General features: G+C 43.4%; 1 protein-coding gene across 14 annotated transcripts in view; it reads right to left on the reverse strand.

Annotated features, from left to right (window-relative positions):
* The window catches only part of ARVCF (ARVCF delta catenin family member), a 272311-nt gene that overhangs the window by 101708 nt on the left and 153050 nt on the right, over positions 1 to 17553 (reverse strand). Inside the window, exon 1 of one of the 14 annotated variants that reach the window (XM_032199316.1) lies at positions 244 to 261. The exons of the other annotated variants lie outside the window; for them this stretch is intronic. The gene's annotated coding sequence lies outside the window, so the exon portion shown is untranslated. Of the gene's footprint in view, positions 1 to 243; positions 262 to 17553 lie in introns of those variants that run through there. 14 annotated transcript variants of the gene reach the window in all.

Raw genomic sequence — 17553 nt, forward strand, 5'->3', positions numbered from 1 at the left:
ACCTCAAAAAGAAGGTCAAGGGGTGATCTGATCACAGCTCAAGTGCCTAAAGGAGTGAGGGAAAGCTGAAAGAGAACCCTTCAGACTCACAGGTAAAGGTTTAAGTAGTGCTACTGACAGGAAGCTGAGGATCTGCAAGATACGTATTTTGGTTTAATTTTTAGAAAGCAAGAGTAGGCAGCACAATGACAGAAACTTTCATGCTAGATTTTCCTTCACTGATTAAAAATTAAGAATTCTAACCTTTTAAGCAACATGTTCCTCTTTAATCAGAAACCTGATGGCGGAGAGGTGCTCACTTCTCTGCACACAAGTACTCAGACTTCACTGCTCCACCCCTCTGAAGGTTTTCCAGTCTAAGAGCAAATCATTTAAAGCTTGTGAAAGACTTCTTCCATCCCAGCCCCAGAAAAATCATACTTAAATGCAATAAAGGGATCGTTGTCAGCCAAGGAAGCAGCTCAGAACAGGTTTCCTGGTCAGCAGTGGTTCTGCCTCAGGGACTTGTCTCTCCCCACAGCGGTGAGCCATCGGGAATCCCCTTCTCAGCCGTGCCAGCAGCACTTCAGATAAGGTCAAGTTCCAAACCAGAGCACTGTGCGAACTCGGCTGGGAACCTTCTGCCAGCGAGGCATCACATCGCTGTCTGTCCCATTCCCCAGCCTTCGCTATCTACATCATAGCTCCCCAAACCTGTCGCGTCAGCCTGAGATGGCTGCGTAACAGCAGGAACAAGTGACTGAAGGGAAAAAAGAAGAAATGAGCACTGTTCATCCAGGCACTGCCATCAAGAAAATTCACTGTAAACGACTGTGTACACTCAGTGGCAAAATAAGAACACAAAAGGACTGCTATTCCTGTGTGATGAGCACGGGTCCCAGAAAGGGAAACTCATTTAAGCTGAGGTGGAAGTCACATGCCCAGATGTAACATCTTCTTCAAACTAAAATAGCTGTTTTTCTTTCTTTTTTTTTTTTTTCTTTTCTTTTTAAATGTGGGTTTTGTTGCCCCTCCCCACTTTACATCAGCTGTGGCAAAGCGTTCTACATGCTTTCTGGAAACGAGCATCTTTCTGTGGCCACCCCTACTGGCACTGAGCATACAGCCAGCACTTCTGGATTAAATGGGATTTTACAATTCAAATGCTTTGCCAACCACCCAAAAATTTACATTACATATTTTTTATTATTCTTTCTGTTGTGCATGCATTTGGCACGTCACAATAGAATTCAAATACGACAAAGATTAAGACAAGACACAGCCCTAGAGCTAGAGATCTAAGTCACTTCTCTCAAACAGGTTCTCAGAGGGCTTTTCAGAGCCATTTCTCAATTAAGCATCCAGATAACAACAAGACCTGATACAAGATGAAATTAAGGACTTGCTATTACCTAGCATCAGCCAGAAAACTAGATTCAGGTTCTGAATGCTGCACTTTCATACAGTTAGAAAGACAAGTTGCAGCACTGCTGTTCCAACCCAGGAACAGGCCAGCTGCATTTCACTCTCACTCTTTGTTGTGGTTTTATGCCAGGAAAGGGAATCTTTAATTTTCCAGACCAACCCTGCAAAGCTGAGGCTGCAAATAGCATACAGTGTGTTAGCAAACTCCTAGCCAGCTTGCTCACACCCTGGCCAGAGCTTTTCAAAGCGCGTAATTCCCTGTGTACATGCTGGCAGCAGTGACTGCCTTGCTTTAATTCAAACAAGCCTCCTCTGTCAGCCTCCTTTGTTATTTAGGATCGCAGAGAATGAACCTTTTTCACCTGTTTTGGCAGCATAAGCATCAGCCAGGTACCCAGCCTTGCCTTCTTGCCTTTCTCTAAAGGGAACTGCCTCCCTCAGACCCACCTCCCCCACTAAGGCGTTGGCAGAAGGACGCCGATTCTTCCAGCACGGCTCCCGTAAGAGCATCACAGAGGACCAGCCCGCTCTGGAAAGCATTAGCAGTTCTTCCATCAGCTATACACACAGCTGTCTCTCTCAGAGTTCACATGAAGTTGTTGCATTTTTCTTCCAACTCTTCACGAGCAATCTGAAAATAAAGTCATCTCACCCCCCTTAACCCAGTCGGACAGATCCAGTCAGCACCAATTCGGCAGCGAGCCCACAGCCCGCAATGAACAATGTGCCTGCCTCCAGGACTCATTCGCATTTGATTTGTAGCTTTCAGATTTATTTATTTATTTATTTTTAAAAAGGGGGGGAGAGAGAGGGGGAGAGAGAGAGGGGGAGAGAGAGAGAGAGAGAGAGAGAGAGAGAGAGAGAGAGAGAGAGAATGGTGCCTTTTAATGCCTTCCTGGAGTCCCCAGCAGGACAAAAATACCTCCAGAAAGGTACCACCGAGCTGTGAGACAGGCTTGGTGGTTTGGACTGACCCATCACTTGTAATGATATTCTTAAAAAACGCAGGCATCCTCAAAACCAGTCTGACAGAAATGCATAATATTCCACAGCTCCATGTGTTCAATCTGTGAGCAGCATAGCTATCAACAGCTAACATAAGCATGGAAGAGAGCACGTTTGGCAGAAAGGAGATCCAAAAGCGATGCAGGGAGCCAGAGGCACACCAAGAAGAGATGGACAGCTAGGAGCATTACAAAAGGCATAAGTCTAATCACAGAGGGGAGAAACAAAACAAAAAAGCACGGCAGGGAAGGAGCAGGGGGAGCGCAGGAAAAAAGGAGAGAAGACAGAATCCATATGTGCGAGAAACATTTCAATCTTTAATTCCAGCGTGTTAACACTGCTTTAGTTCCCTGTATAAATCATTTGATAAATAGCAGCTCTCCCCACATACTACAGCATGAAGATTTTTTTTTTAAAGACTTCCCAAAGAATGCAATGTCATTCTTTGGGTTTTTGCTTGGTTTGCCTAGCCTACATTCCTGCTGCTCAGGACTCATTAGATGCGTATCTTGTCCTGGTACTTACAGACAGGAGAGAGAACACAAAAAACAGGAAACCTAAACACAAGCCCAGCATTCAGTCTGACACAAGTGAACACTCATCAGCAATAGTGACATGCCTGGGTTGCAACTTAGTGGTATTTCTTCTATATACGTTAGTGTGCTGTAACATATGCCCCAAAAGGCCTACTGAGCTGCACTCAGTGAATATGAGAAAGAGAGAAGGCTCTTTTCTGTTCAGTAGTGCTGCTCCAAAACACAACCAGCTTTCTGAGCTTCTACAAACATGCCTTTGGGTGTGTGGCTGTAGCAAGACCTGCTTCCATTTCACCAAGCCTGACCGTATCTTTGAAGTCAGACTCCCACCCTGAATTACAGGGCTGTTGGGCACCACCAAGTCAAGAGGATTTTGATGGTGGATGAATTAATTGTGCCTGAATTGTTCCGTACCAATGCGTGAGCAACTCATTTAAGAGAGGTGAGAAAGGGTCTTTTGCAGACCCTACAAAGGGAGCACAAATCAAGACGCATCTGCCACACCAAAGGGCCACGTGCCAGACACTGCTTCCAGCCTCGCAGCGGGCCGGCTCGCTGCATCTGACACACAGGCTCAGGATCGAGGAAGAGCCCTTAGCCACAAATACCAGGCAAGTGCAGCAATGACACCACAGACAGAGTCAAATGAATAAATCTTGCTTACAGGGGATGACAGCAAGTCAGAAAACCAAATGTAGCAATCTAGCTACCTGGGTGGAAAGCAAAGATACCCATCCTGAACAGCAAATGCTATAATGAAAAATAAAAAAAGGACAACACCCAGCAATGAACATTTCATACAGCACAGGGGGAAGGAAGACAAGACTGATTCTACACTTAGTACAGGTATCCATGTCAAGTGACCAGACACCTCAGTATCTCCATCTTCCCACCATTTATCAGTTCACATGTGCATAAATTAAATCAACTTGTTCTGAACAAGGAAAAGTTAATCAGCAAGAGCTCAAATCACCAAAACCAAACAGAACAGTTTGCTTGCCAAGAAATTTAAATTGAGTACAGCTCTATTTAGAAAATTAAAAACTTAAGGGTAACTGTGTCATTCACTAAACAAAAGCTACCCGACTTATTCTAGCAGGCCATCAGTATGTATCTAAAATGTGTTTGGAGACCCAGAGAATGTGCCAGATAACCTGTTCTATATACCCTCAGCAGTAGACGTTAGCTAGTCTTAATCCTAGCTTTGTAAACCTTGTAGACATAACTCACTATGCTTTTGAATCCATAATATTTTGCAAAGCACTGCAGTTTGCTGGCTTATAAGCATGCCCTGCTGGCTCACTGGATAGAAGGATTTCTGCTGACTTCATGTATCATTTCAGTTGCATTCATAAGGGATTAATAATTTTCCCTGCTAAGGATATAGGCTGCAAATACTAAGTAGAAAAAGGTTATGCCTGTGTCTGACAAAGACTGGTGGCATTTTAATAGGTGATATTTGACTATAGCCATAAAGACATTCTAAATAAATCATACTAATGAAAACCAAGGTCCTTCATTAAAGAGTGAAAAGTACATAAACAACCCAGAAGTGACTGAATATGGCACAGCACCGCTTAGAACACTGAATTATGTTCTGAAATAACCAAATAATTCCTTATTTATTTACTATTCACTATTTATAAGCTTATTTAGAGTTTTTGGTTTAGAAAGGGAAACTGGGCATGCATCAGCTGTTCTATCATACTAAGTTATACATGAACACAGATAGTCAAACATTAATAAAAGATGCTTTATTCTCAACTAATTAACTTCATAAATTCCAAACTTTGACAAGCTGCTGAATTCAGTCCTTCTCCAACCCAGCTGCCTGCTGTTTTTTCGAAGATGAAGCATTTTAACTGAGCTCTCTACTTTCTCTGACCCATCTTCAGCAACCTCAAGCCATGCTGTAGTGGCACAGCTTCATGTCAGCCCAGGCACCTCAGAACAGGGGAGGTATAACGTACGGCTACTGCTGGGCAATGTGCCCCTTCATACAGTATTTGCATCCAGCCCTACTGCTTCCAGTTACTCTGTCAGTCATTTACAATACAGGAAAACTGTCAGAACAACAATTAATTTTACCAGCAAAAGAAGACCAAGTTGTCCTGTCCTACAACGTTCAAAAAATCTCCAAAGAAAAGCTGACAACAAAAGCCATATAAAGACAGAGCACACAAGCCCTGAAGAGGCATTTCACTATTTCTTTCATCACGTTCAAATAGGCTATTTAAATACTAATCTTTTGGAAATTTTGTTGCCTTTTAAAAGCTATAATTGATAAAATAGGTTTGTTATCATTAACATTTTGTACTCGTGATTTCTCCGAGTAGGAGGGAGATCCTCAGATAAACCTCTGTTTTCTTTGCAGTCTTTCCTGAAGAAATTTCTCCTTTTGTATACAAAAGGAGAAATTTCTCCAGTTGTACACATACCACAAGAAACAAGATCTTTTATTTATTTATTTATTTTTAAAAAAAGAAGAGTATAATATTTCATGTAATGAGATGAACATAAGAAATCATAACGAGAGATTGAGTTAAACATTGCTGGCCGAATCCTCTACCACTAAGGTCATATCTCCAGCACGTTGCCAATTCTGAAGCACTGCTATATTTTACAATGAAGGTGATTTTCCATCATCAGATATTTGCATTCCAATAATAGGTTTCTATCTTTACACTCAGCAGAAGGTAAGCAAATATCAATACAAATCCACATAAGGAGTTTAAAGGATTTTTTTCTCAGTTAAAAAAGCACCTTCAGAATAAATCACTGAAGGAATTGCTTCAGGAGCATGAGCTGCACCTGCAGCAACAACGTGGCAGAAGAAACCATCAGTGTAATCCTTTGCTTATAACATCAGGAATTATTTGCAGTTTCAGCAATCAAGCAAGTTCAAATGGTCAGTAGTAAATACCTTTTGTAAACCGTTTGCATCTTGTTACTACTAAAACAGATTCACAAGAGAACTAATTAGCTGTCAGGACCAGGTGGAGAGATTTTTTTTTTTTTTTAAAAAAAGATCTTCACTGTCAATCACTATACTACAACACAAGCATTTCTCTACTGTTCTCTCTAATGGAGCTACATGATCTTGATGACAGACCAGTGGACTTTTTTCTAAAAGCAGATAAATTAAGTGGAGCCTTGTCATTCAGCTGAATCTCCCTGCAGTGTCTATTACCCACTCAGCCTACAATGCTCAAGTCAGCGCAGCACCACCCAGACACAAACAAAGCTGTTTGGTATCAACAGGAAGGCACACTCACAATGCGTTACCCTTTCATGGAAGAGCTCTTTTTTGCAAGCGTTTCTGTATGCTTTAACAGACAAAATAGCTATATTCAGCGTCGATAATTCCACATGCATGCCACAGATGAAGTGTGCTTCTCAAAACAAAGAGCCCATAGACTGCCAGGAGCTCGTCAGACAGTCCACGGGGCAACAGTGAAAAAACAGGATGTGTTAACATCAGTTATATGCGAGAAAGCTGGTGGCTGAGACACAGCTTAAGCATTAACTACAGTCTACTTCCCTAAAAGTCTGGCAGCAGTAGTCTAAAGGAGGCAACTCCCCAGCCTATCGAGAGAAGTAACAAGTGACAATCCAGGCAGGCATGTTCACTGTCCACTCATGCATGTGTGATCTTGGGCCAAAGAGCTGATGTGCTAAAAGGTTTTCCCCAGAGGACAAGTGTTTAATTAATATCTTCTGAATTAATTGGTTCCCCATATGTTCTGCTGTGTTTCTAAGACTGCGGCCCTACTGATACACCTGAAAGGTGTCAGGTGCGCTGGCTACTCAGGAAGTTCTCTGGGACACTTCCATTAATCCCAAACTAATTCATGCTTCCACTTCACCAAATTCCAAGTGTGTCCATCAACACACCGTCATGTAAAACTGCATTTAAAACTCCCAACTCATAATGATGTAAAACAAAAAAAGCCTGCATGTGCTCTCATTTCAGACGTAAGCACGTCTTATAGCAGAGAAGCAGAAGGAAAGAAAATGCCCGTCTGAGGCCATCCGCCTGTTGGCAAGCCCATTACCTGCAGGTTCCCTGGTGCTCCTTTCACACTCCCTCCAACAAACTTGTCCTAGCAGCTGGTGCCACTCCTACCAAGCTGATCTTAACATCCACCACATCCTCTCCTCCTACTCCCTTTCATCATGACAGGAAAGGTATTTTCGGACTCTGACTACACCTGGCAGAAGCCTGTACAGTGCCATCAGTTTTCCAGTGTTATTGATCTCCCTGAGAGACCTTCCTCACCCCCCCAGCAGAGGCAGGGTGTGTGGCTCCTCTCATTTGCTTGCACAGGAGCCGTCCTTCAGCAGCTGTAAGCCCAGGCCGCAGAAGCAGAGGGCCGGGAGAGCCATCCCACAGCCAGCCTCTAGTGAGCTCGCAGTAGTGCGGGTTATCTCCCCGTCCATGCGGGCACGTTACTCACCAGGTCCCCCCTGTCTCTCAGTTGTGGTGCCACCTCTCCCAGCCCCTCCATGAACACACACACCTACCCCGTGACGGGGCCAAACAAGCCCCTTGCCGGCATAAGGGAGGACGAGCACCCATTATGGCAGGCTAGCGGGCTGATTCCAAGGCCTTTGATGCTTATTTAGTCCAGGTCTCCGATTTCAGCATTCCCTCACGTACACAATACCCACTTAGAAACCCGAACACACCAACTATAATTACCACACCCAGTGGTAAGTGCAGACTGCAGCGACAGCAGCGCAGCAGCATCCCTAACGCAGCCCAAGCTAGCTCCCCGGCTCCCCGGCAAATAATCTAAAGTCAACATTGACAGAAGAAAAGCACTGTCCCAGCTAAATTAACACACTGCGTGCCAAGGTTTTGTTACTGTGCCGCCAGTGTAATAACACGCTGTCTGCCACAAGCTGCACGGGCCCAAGGAGCAGATGTGCGACCGCTGCTTAGGCAGAAACTGCTCGCCCAGCATCACAAAGCTCTGGGGCAGCTACAGCACCGCACTCAAGATGCCAAAAAATGAAGCTGAAAACAGTAAAGTGTAGAACTTCAAGGCAATTGTGCTGCAGGAAGCAGTTGAGGCACACCGCATTTGTCAGAATACCCAGGTGTGATTATAACATGTTCAAGCCTTACTGCCTGTGGAGGGAGCTGCCGCCGGGCCATGCTGGTAAAGAAACAGAAGGGACTGTAAAGAGGCTCAAAACCACATTCCTAAATCAGAGCCCTTGCTTATAATTGTTTCTTTGCAAGTATATGACAACTATAAAATATTAAAGTTAGCTTCAGCAAATAACATTTCCTACGAAGCAGGCTGCAAATTAGAGCCAGCAGGATCTATGCTACCTGTCTGGCAAACATATTTTCATTTTATACTGGGCATATGACAAGCAAGGCTTTTGAAGCGATCAGTATAAAACATTAGCGTGCAACGCACGGCTTGGAAGTGCAGCAAATAAAAAAGGTGGGAAGATTTCTCCTGTCTGGGAGACGAGCTTCAGAAAGATTTGCAATGTGCCATGAGGAACTGGCTACGGCACTTCATCTTCCCAAGAGCTGGTAAATCTTTCTCAAAGCTATGAACCGCTCCTATTCAAGTCATAATGTGTGCCCCATCCAATGATTAAATTGTCTGACATTTCATTTAGGAGCAAGTATTTCTACTCCAAATGCTAGTAAAATGCGTAAGACAACAAAAATGATAAAGGTTCAGTTTCCAGCCACTGTGATATAGCATGAGCCTACACACAGGATTTCAAGAAGCAGAAACCACAGTACCCACAACATCAAGTCAGCATAACCTCAGTAATCCCCTTGCACACAGACTAATCTGCTCCTACAGGCACCAATTTGCTCTTTGAGGATTCAGGCTTGATGGGATCCTTTCCATGCACATCACTATGTTTTGTTTCACTACCTTGCACGCAAATACGTAAGGCTTCATAACACATTTGCTGTCCACCTGGATATCATTAACGATTAATTTCCAAGCAAATCGAATACAGACAGCTCTTGGATTTTTCCTCTGTATCTTCATTATTTTCTTTAAGGGAAAGGAACAGAAACGTCATGTATAATCCAGCTGAACAACAACAAAAAAAAAGCAGTACTTTTCATTTTCCATTCAATAGCCAGGGTGTCAAAGTTTCTCTTCAAAACCCATGGATTCAGACAAATGACTTGAAGTACACAAAGCACGTACCAGCTCAAATCACATCCGATGGAGTCTTTTGTGTTCTCCCACACAAGGTGACCATTACACAGTGGATTAATTTGCAAACCTTCCTTTACCTGGGTTTTATATAAATCAGACAGGGTGGAAAGATATTAAGCATTGATCTGTACTGCCAACTTCACCCCCAGCAGCACAGACACCAAGGAGCGAGCGCAGAGCCGAGATCTATGCTGAAGAAGGCTCTGCACCCAGACACAATTCAGTTGGCAGTGAAAGATTACATCCACCATGACTCCTCACCCAGTCCTTAGAAAGATGTCATATTTATTCTTTCATGTCTGCAACACAGCTCTGGGGAACTGCTAAATATAGCCCAAAAAAGCAACTGACAAGAGAAGCAGCACACTCACTTCATTAAGAGCAGGTTCAGCCCCTTACAGACAGCTCGTGCTCTCAAGGTATTTCAGAGGAACTAACCCAAGCAGTCCATGAGAAGCTAATGCATCTCAACCGCCAAAGCATGAAAGCATCTGACAAAGGGAGGGGGGAAAATACCAATTAGGGATTTTTGAAAAGGAAAAAGGCCACAGTTACTGTTTCATTTTTCTATAAATCCACGCTCGGTGCTGTCAGTGGAATCAGCCATTTGATTTAGATTTACTTCTCCTATCAGTCTCTCTGCTCTTGAAACAGAAAATATTGTTCAGGATTTTCAAGACAGAGTTAAAAACAAATTCCCACAGAGATCTCCCCAGACAAAAAGTGACTAGTGACTTATTGCAAGATATAAATATACCGAAACCTCTCAAAAAGTTTCTGACTCCAGCTCTTGCTTTCACAGTACAGGCTGTCAGATGAGTTCTTGATTTCTTTTGTAGTTGTGGATCACCTGGAGGCTGTCTGTACAGAAAGAAACAACTACAGCTTCTCAGAGTAATTCCTCAGGCAAATACTCAGTCCTGAAGGAGAAAACAGTGCTCTTTCGGAAGAAAATTAAACCGCTGGTAGAACAGAGCAATTATTCTGGAGGGAAGCCACTTTTAATAATAATAAAATCCATCCAAGGACATCTGTAATGTAAAAAATTTACACTGAAATAAATACAGATCAGCACAGCTATCCTAATTTGTCTGTCTTTCTCCAAAGTCACAGGATTTTTCTTTAGCATCTCCCCAAATGCAACAATAGGACAAAGCTTGCAAAGTAAGGCTTGCGATAGGAATTCAGAATACACAGGCAAATCTTCCATAGTATGATGTTCTGTATCCTATGTATCAAAATATTGGCTTTTAATACAACACATTACGAACACCAAATTCAGTTTGGAAGAAAACAAAATGATCCAGAAGCAGTGCTACCGATCATGCTTAAATGCATTGCTTCTTGCTTGAAATCTGCCTCCTCGTGGACCAATCCAGGAGGACAAATGACCAAGTGTTTTTCCCATCCAATTACCATTCCAGATTTCTGAGATGTGCTGGGAACACTGAAAGGTAACAATCTTAGGCAGAAATAGCTCGGTGACTAGGGAATGCCAGGTACCAAATGGTTGGAGTGCACATAAAGGACGGTTTCAATAAGAAAAAGTCAAGTGAAAATGTACACACAGAATGCAAACAGAAGGAGATAAAATTACCTTGGTTAAAATGGTTCAGCAAGGCTCAAAACCAATGCACAACTAAAGACTTACTAATAATGTTTTTACAAGATAAGCTTCACATCTCAGCTGCATTTTATCTCTCTGGTAACACCTTTAAAAGAAAACCAAACCAAACCACGAGTAGACTACATACAGCAGCATCCAGTCCCAGTACATGTAGTCATAGGCTATTGTCTAAGTCTTTTCTCTTTGTTCTTAAAGGGGAGGGGGGGGGATACATTCATTGCATATTTTAAAATATAAGAAACTCAGCTTTTGCAGTAATCTGAATCACTCCTCTTGAATTCCCTTGCAGTTTCTCACAACATATATGAGTCTTGCACAGATTGGTTGCTGTATTGCAACAGATAAAGAGAAAACCTGCAGAACTGAGGTCAGAGGTTTTCACCGCTAGCTGCTATTCTTTTTCATCGGGAAAGTCAGGGAGCTACATGTGGTATATGTAACAGAATGAAAGCTAAACTAAACAGCTTGCAAGTCTTGCTAAATTATCTCTACTGAGTAAGAATCATAAAAGCCACTTAACCCACAGAGGCTGACTATTAGGTTTAGTTATACTGATCTACACTGATCAGGAAAAGGCCTTAAAATCCTGCCCTAAATCCTGGCATGAAGGCTCTCCAGTTTAGGAGCCAGTCACTGGGGTGAAGTATCTGAAAGCCCTACAGCTGACTGGGGAATACAAGAGGAATCCACGAGCATTCAAGTGTAAGCAACTCTGCTGACTGAGGGAATAAAAATAGCAGCCAGAGAACAGCAAAAATGCAGGCCTGGCCTCTACATGGACTCTAACGCAGTACCTGGGAAAACTGTTATGGGCATAATCTAACTGGACAGTAAGTCATATATTGACATTCGATGAATTTATGATCTCTAATACTGTATCAAAGAACTTGGGAACATTTCTTCATCTAAAAAACCAACAAAATATTTTCAGAAGTTGCATGTGAGTCACTTCAGAGTCTGACATTCTCCATCCAAAGGACACCGACCATTATGCTGTCTTTCCAATGAATGCCACGCTAATTTTCCTTATTAGTGGTGTTTATTCATTAAAGAGAAAAGAAAAAAAATCTTTTGCTAAGGTGCAGCTAATAGCAGAATGAGCTACCTCATTCATCTAAATAAAGTCAGCTGTAAAACCTGCAATAACCATTTAAGTGTCTACTTTGTTAATTATTTCACTGTTCATCCAATTCATTATAAGCATCCAAATAAGCTCATTCAGCGTATGCCGAGTTCACAGAGACACCGAATCCACCCGCTCGGAGAACCCAGCCCGCTGCTCACTGCAGGTTGGTGCCCTGCAGCCGCACACCGCAGCCTGACGGGCTCCGGCCCCTTGGACACTGCTCAGCCTGTGCACAGCTCAGGGACCTGTGAAGTTCCCTGTCTCCTCAAACATAAGCTCCTCCGTAGCCTTCGTGCATGCTTTTGGGATTGTTACTTCTGATATCCCAATTTTATTTCAGGATAACAACTGGCCATCTACCATGGACAACATTCTCCAAGGGAGAGGACATAAATTATTATTATTAACCCACTTTCTTCTTCCCTACCTGTAGGAACTATTCCTACAGGTATTCCTCTGAAACCAGGATTTTTAAATATACACAGCAGACCTCAGTTGGGAAACAAGTGCCATGCACCTTCAAGAGAGCATGAGGAATTGCGAGTACACCCGCATACCCTCTGTTATATTCTCCATCCACTCCTTTCAAAAGGGCACGGCTCTTGTGATTTCCTTAAGAAAAAGGCAAAGTTCATTTCACCTTTCTATGCTTCATCTCCGTTTGGCATTTACATAGACTCAGAAGATAACTACCTCTTTGCTGGTAATTTTAACATACGTGAAAGTGCCCCAATTTGAGGTGCACTTAATCCTTTCTTGGAGACAGTAATTAAAGTTAGCAAACGCACTGGCCTGAGAAGTTGCATCAGCAGTTCACTGCTCTCTTCCACTACTGAGAAGCACCCTAATCTTCAGGTAGAGCACAATAGCTGGAGCTTGGAGAAAAATAAAGAGTACAGTGACTGCGAGCCTTTGCCTTGGACAACCCCATGACAGCATCACTCCGAACGGAAAAACAACCGAAACAGAACAAAGCCCCAGCCCCACCTGAGTTCCTGCTAAGGGAGTGGCGTTTTCCTGAAGTGTTTCCAAACAGCAGTCAGTGTGGGTGGGTACGAGGAGTCTAAGCATTCAGCACTGCCTGCTTATTTAAATAAACTCCTCTTCTTTTAAATGTGCTCCTCTTAAATGTCCTCCTTTGCATAGAGGTTTTTAGCCCTGGAAGCATTTGTGCTCTCAGAAGGGGTGAACGTACACCATTGTGACTGCAATTACAGCGCAGTTCCTAGCACCACTCTTTGCATCTCACAAATAAAAGCTTCTGAAGCTAATAATGAACTAAAGCACGAAAAAAGCAGTGAAACGCATCTTCCACTTAGCGACAGTAGAGGAAGTAACAAACAGTTTGCTCTTGACTGTTTTCTGAGCACCTGAAAGGCTGCAGATCAGCACTTCCAGCCAGCACCAGGGATGCCAGCCTGAAGATTTACACAGGAAGCAAAACCGATGCTGTGATACAGCCACAAGAACACAGCCGTGCAATGTGTGCCAGCTTGATACGAGACAATATGCTCCTCTCAGAAATTGCAGCCATTTGGGTGTGGGAGAGCAAAGACTAAAATCTGGCCAGATATTGATAGGACAACTGTGAGAATTCACACAGCACACCAAATGCCAATTAAAACATTAAACAAAAGCTAACCATCTTGGTCTGTACATTTTTGCCTCCCAACTGCTTTTTAGGCACATCATTTGGAGTAGCTGTGTTATTAAAAAAAGCTCTTATGCACACACAATTCTAGGCAGGCCTTTGAACTTGCAGGGAAGGACTCAGCGTATGTTTGGGCCAGCAGAACCTACTTGACTAGCGTCCCAGATTTAGCACAGAGAGGAAAATTCATCTACAGCATAACTCTATTAAATGGATGTGGCTCCATTTAACTCGAGAGCCAGGTCTGGCTCATGCAGCCGGCACACAATTAAATTACACGAGAGCTGAATGTTGGAAGGAAGAGAATTTTCTAGATGTAATGTTATAAACTGGAATAAATAAACCCCAGTGACAAGGGGCATCTTTGACTTACAGCTCCACCACAGTGAAGCCATAGATTCCCAACCATTGCACAAAACTGAGAAAAAGAACCACGATCGGCTCCCATTTTGCAGACGGGCAGCTGCACACTGCATGCTGCCTCAGCAGCTCTCGGTTTTCTGACCCACTCTGGTACCCCACATTTTTGCCTTTCCAAAAAGCTAAATGTTATGGTACTCAAGGGATTTTCTTTCAGTCTAGTTCTCATTTTAACAAGTCCTTTAGTAACTTCTAACAACCCAACCATGGCCAATACCACAGCAGTTACCCTAAAATGAAAAGCCTAACCTGAACAGAAGGGATGCAAGATACCTTTCAACAGGCAACCTCATTTAGCTTTGACCTATGCTAGGTTGCACCAGGCACAGCTCTGCTATATCCATATCACCACCAGGGTACAACTGAAGTAACAAATCACTGCTTCTGCTGGGATAAAGCCACCAGAAGAAAACAAAAGTGAAGGGGGGAAAAAAAAAGAAATCTAACTAGATGCTTTTCTAATTTTTTCTTTCATGTGATACTTCTCTCCCACAGCCCAGAAATGGTTCAGGAACTCACACAAACACACTGAAAAACATATTTGAGAAGACAGAAGCATATCACGGAGTTTGCCCTGGAGGCACAGAACTGAACTGGGTCAGAAAACTGGGTAACATTTGACTTGCTCAGGCCAACACAATCAGGCAAAAAATGAAGTTTTGATTGGATTATGTCCACGCTGGCTTGAAGCAGTTATCTTCTACGCTGACTTCAGTACTAAACGCCTTGAGCAGTGACACTACCACGTTCCGCACTTGGAAGGGGATGTGCTCGCTTTCATCCCTTCGCGTTTGCACATGCACAGCATCCTTTGCTTGCCCACCAGCAAAGAGGAAAAACCTTTCATAACCTTTTCCTGAGCTTAACTAAAATCACCTGGTAGCTGTCAACAGAAGCAAGAACAGAGCAGGGAAATGCCATCCTCGGGCAGGCACATGCCCAGCCTGACTCCAACCTCCTCTCTTCCAACACCTGACTTTGCCAGCACAGGCATTGCCTCACTCCACCACGAGACACGAATGGAGCCCTGAGCTTCCCGCAGCACTTCACGAAGTCACTTCCAACAATCCACAAGTGCCTTAATACCAGATGACTTCCCAGTGCGGTTACCCTTGCACTGTTTCACCTTTTCCAAGTTCACACTGATTCGCTGCTGCTAGAAGGATTCTCAGGGGTAGGAATTCTCAGGTCTGTTCCTACGCACCATTTTTCTGCAACGGGCTTTCTAGCTCCTTGGTTTTTAAGATATTTTTTTTCTTTCCAATAGAAGGAAAGGAGAGAAGATTTACTGCCCAGAACTTTTAAAATAAGACAGCTGAAGAAAGGAAAAAAATAGAAAGCAGTGGGAGGGTATAAAAGAGAATAAACATGGAGGTGAAAGCACAGGGGTGGGACCCCGCTGGGAGCCAGCGTAAGAGCTATTAACACCATGCAGTGAAAACTGTGTTTAGACGAACCCTGAGGATACACATCTGGATGGTATTGACACAAGTGACCTTGCTGCAAAGTAGGGACAGCAACAGCTCTCCAGTCCTGCAGGAGACATCCCATGCAAACCAAGGCCCTGTTTTTATTCACACTGTATAACTTGCAATCATTCAATAACTTTGCAGTAACATTTTGCAGTTCACAATCGGGATGTAGAGATCTGCATCCTGAGAATTTCAGGAAGTATTTTCTTTAAAGGTCCATATTTCACAGAAGAGGAAACTGAGGCACAGACTGGTGACAGATCGTCCCCCAGTGTGTCAGTGCCCCCAGTTAGGCTGAGCTCACTGCACACAGCAGCTCTCAGCAACAGCGAAGCAAGATGCAGGAACATCAGTGTCTGGCAGAAACAGCCTCCAGCCTGCCCTGTGATCCCAATAGGAGCCTCCAGTTCTTTACCTTTGCAGGCCACTGAAGAGTTAGGCTGGTCAAATTCTTCACAAAACGTGCAGTACAAAAAACATCCCACAAATGGAGGGTTGCCTCTGGAACTCATTTATTAGGAATTTCAGCAATGCTCTGCACAGATGTTGTGTATCATTTTAGGCTGCTGCTGTAATGCAAAATCTTGTTGGAGTAAAATATGATGGATTAACTATACAGGGCTTCAGACTGCAGAACTCCCGTGAACACTGACCACAGCTCTTTCAGGGCAATGAGAACACAGCAGCGTTAAGCAGTGAAAGACCCAGAGCACACAACTCTATGGCACGACACACCTTCCTAGGGCCCCTAAGCCTTTTATTTATCTTGTCCTTTTCCCCTCATAATTTTTTCCCTTCCATTTAGCTACAGTTCAGACATATTCATTACTTCTCTTAAGCATTCCCCATGCCAAAGCCTTGCTTTCCTCAGTATCTAGATGATTTTCTCAGATTCCCCATGAGCTACCCTTTCTGTAGCACAGCAGCTCTAATCTCCTTCGATGTTTTCAAACAGCATCCGCTCTTTGCTTCTTTATTGCCCATCCTACCTTAGCATCTGATGCTCAGCATCCATCTCCTTCAGGACGTGCCTGAAGCACTCAGCTTCCCATTTAGTAACTCTGAAAAGCCAGCTCCTCGACCAATACATCAGCATGAGCCATTCCTTCCTCCCCTTTCACAACAATCTTTTACAAACATCAAATACAATTCAAAGGAGCTCTGCCTCACAGTTTTTATTAACAGTCCCTTTCAATCTAAGGCACCAGGCCAAAATAAACCATCTCACGTATTACTCCTGCAACCTGCTGTCCATCACAATTCTTAACATACCTGGGTCTTCCTTCCGCTGTACTGTGAGGACTGCTCATTTTAAGGTGTACAGAACAAGATGCCAAAGCAGGACCCCTGTCTCAACCGATGGCAAAATGGAGAGTGTGGGGAAAAGGGACAAAGGGTGACTGACCCAACATCACCCAACACAGGGCAAGTAGCTACACTTATCTTCTCTGCAAGAAGCTTTATTATCTGTAACTGGAAAAGCACAGTTCAAGTTGAGGTTATTTGTAGTGTCTTAGTTCCACAAAGCCTAACCTTGATTTTTGCTGGAAGCAGCTCTATTAATAACAGCTTCTTTCCTCCTGGGAAGTATCAACACAATCACCTCTAAGATTCCGGAATACGAGCTAACAACAAAGAAAGGCAAACGGCAAACAACAAAGGAAATAACAATTTAATTTAGAGAAGTTCTCACCTTTCGGTTGGCAAGCAAATGAAAACTCCGCACCTGCAAAGGTAGATCAAGTATTTCAGAAACACTCCCTGTCCTAAATTTCTTATGCCTACATACTGAGAGAAGCCTTTTCTACTGGATTAAAATCCTGCAGTTCTACCTCCACATTAATATGAGCTTCTAAAGTATTTTCTCCTCCTGCAGATCATCCCTGTGCTTTGAAAAAAATCTTGTCCTCCAAAAACCGGAAAGCTCTCCTTTAGTCTCCAAACCAAAGCCAGCCCTCCACACCCACAGGTCAAATCTCAAACCCTGCTATTTCTTCACACTGACATGAAGAGAAGTATGGCTGTTTTCACAAATACAAACCCTAAAGAGTTCTCCCAGTCACGTGAATCCTGCTTAGACGAACAGCTGGAAGACACACCACC

Source organism: Aythya fuligula, chromosome 17 (assembly GCF_009819795.1).
Source record: "Aythya fuligula isolate bAytFul2 chromosome 17, bAytFul2.pri, whole genome shotgun sequence".
In the NCBI taxonomy this organism is placed as follows: Eukaryota; Metazoa; Chordata; class Aves; order Anseriformes; family Anatidae; genus Aythya; species Aythya fuligula.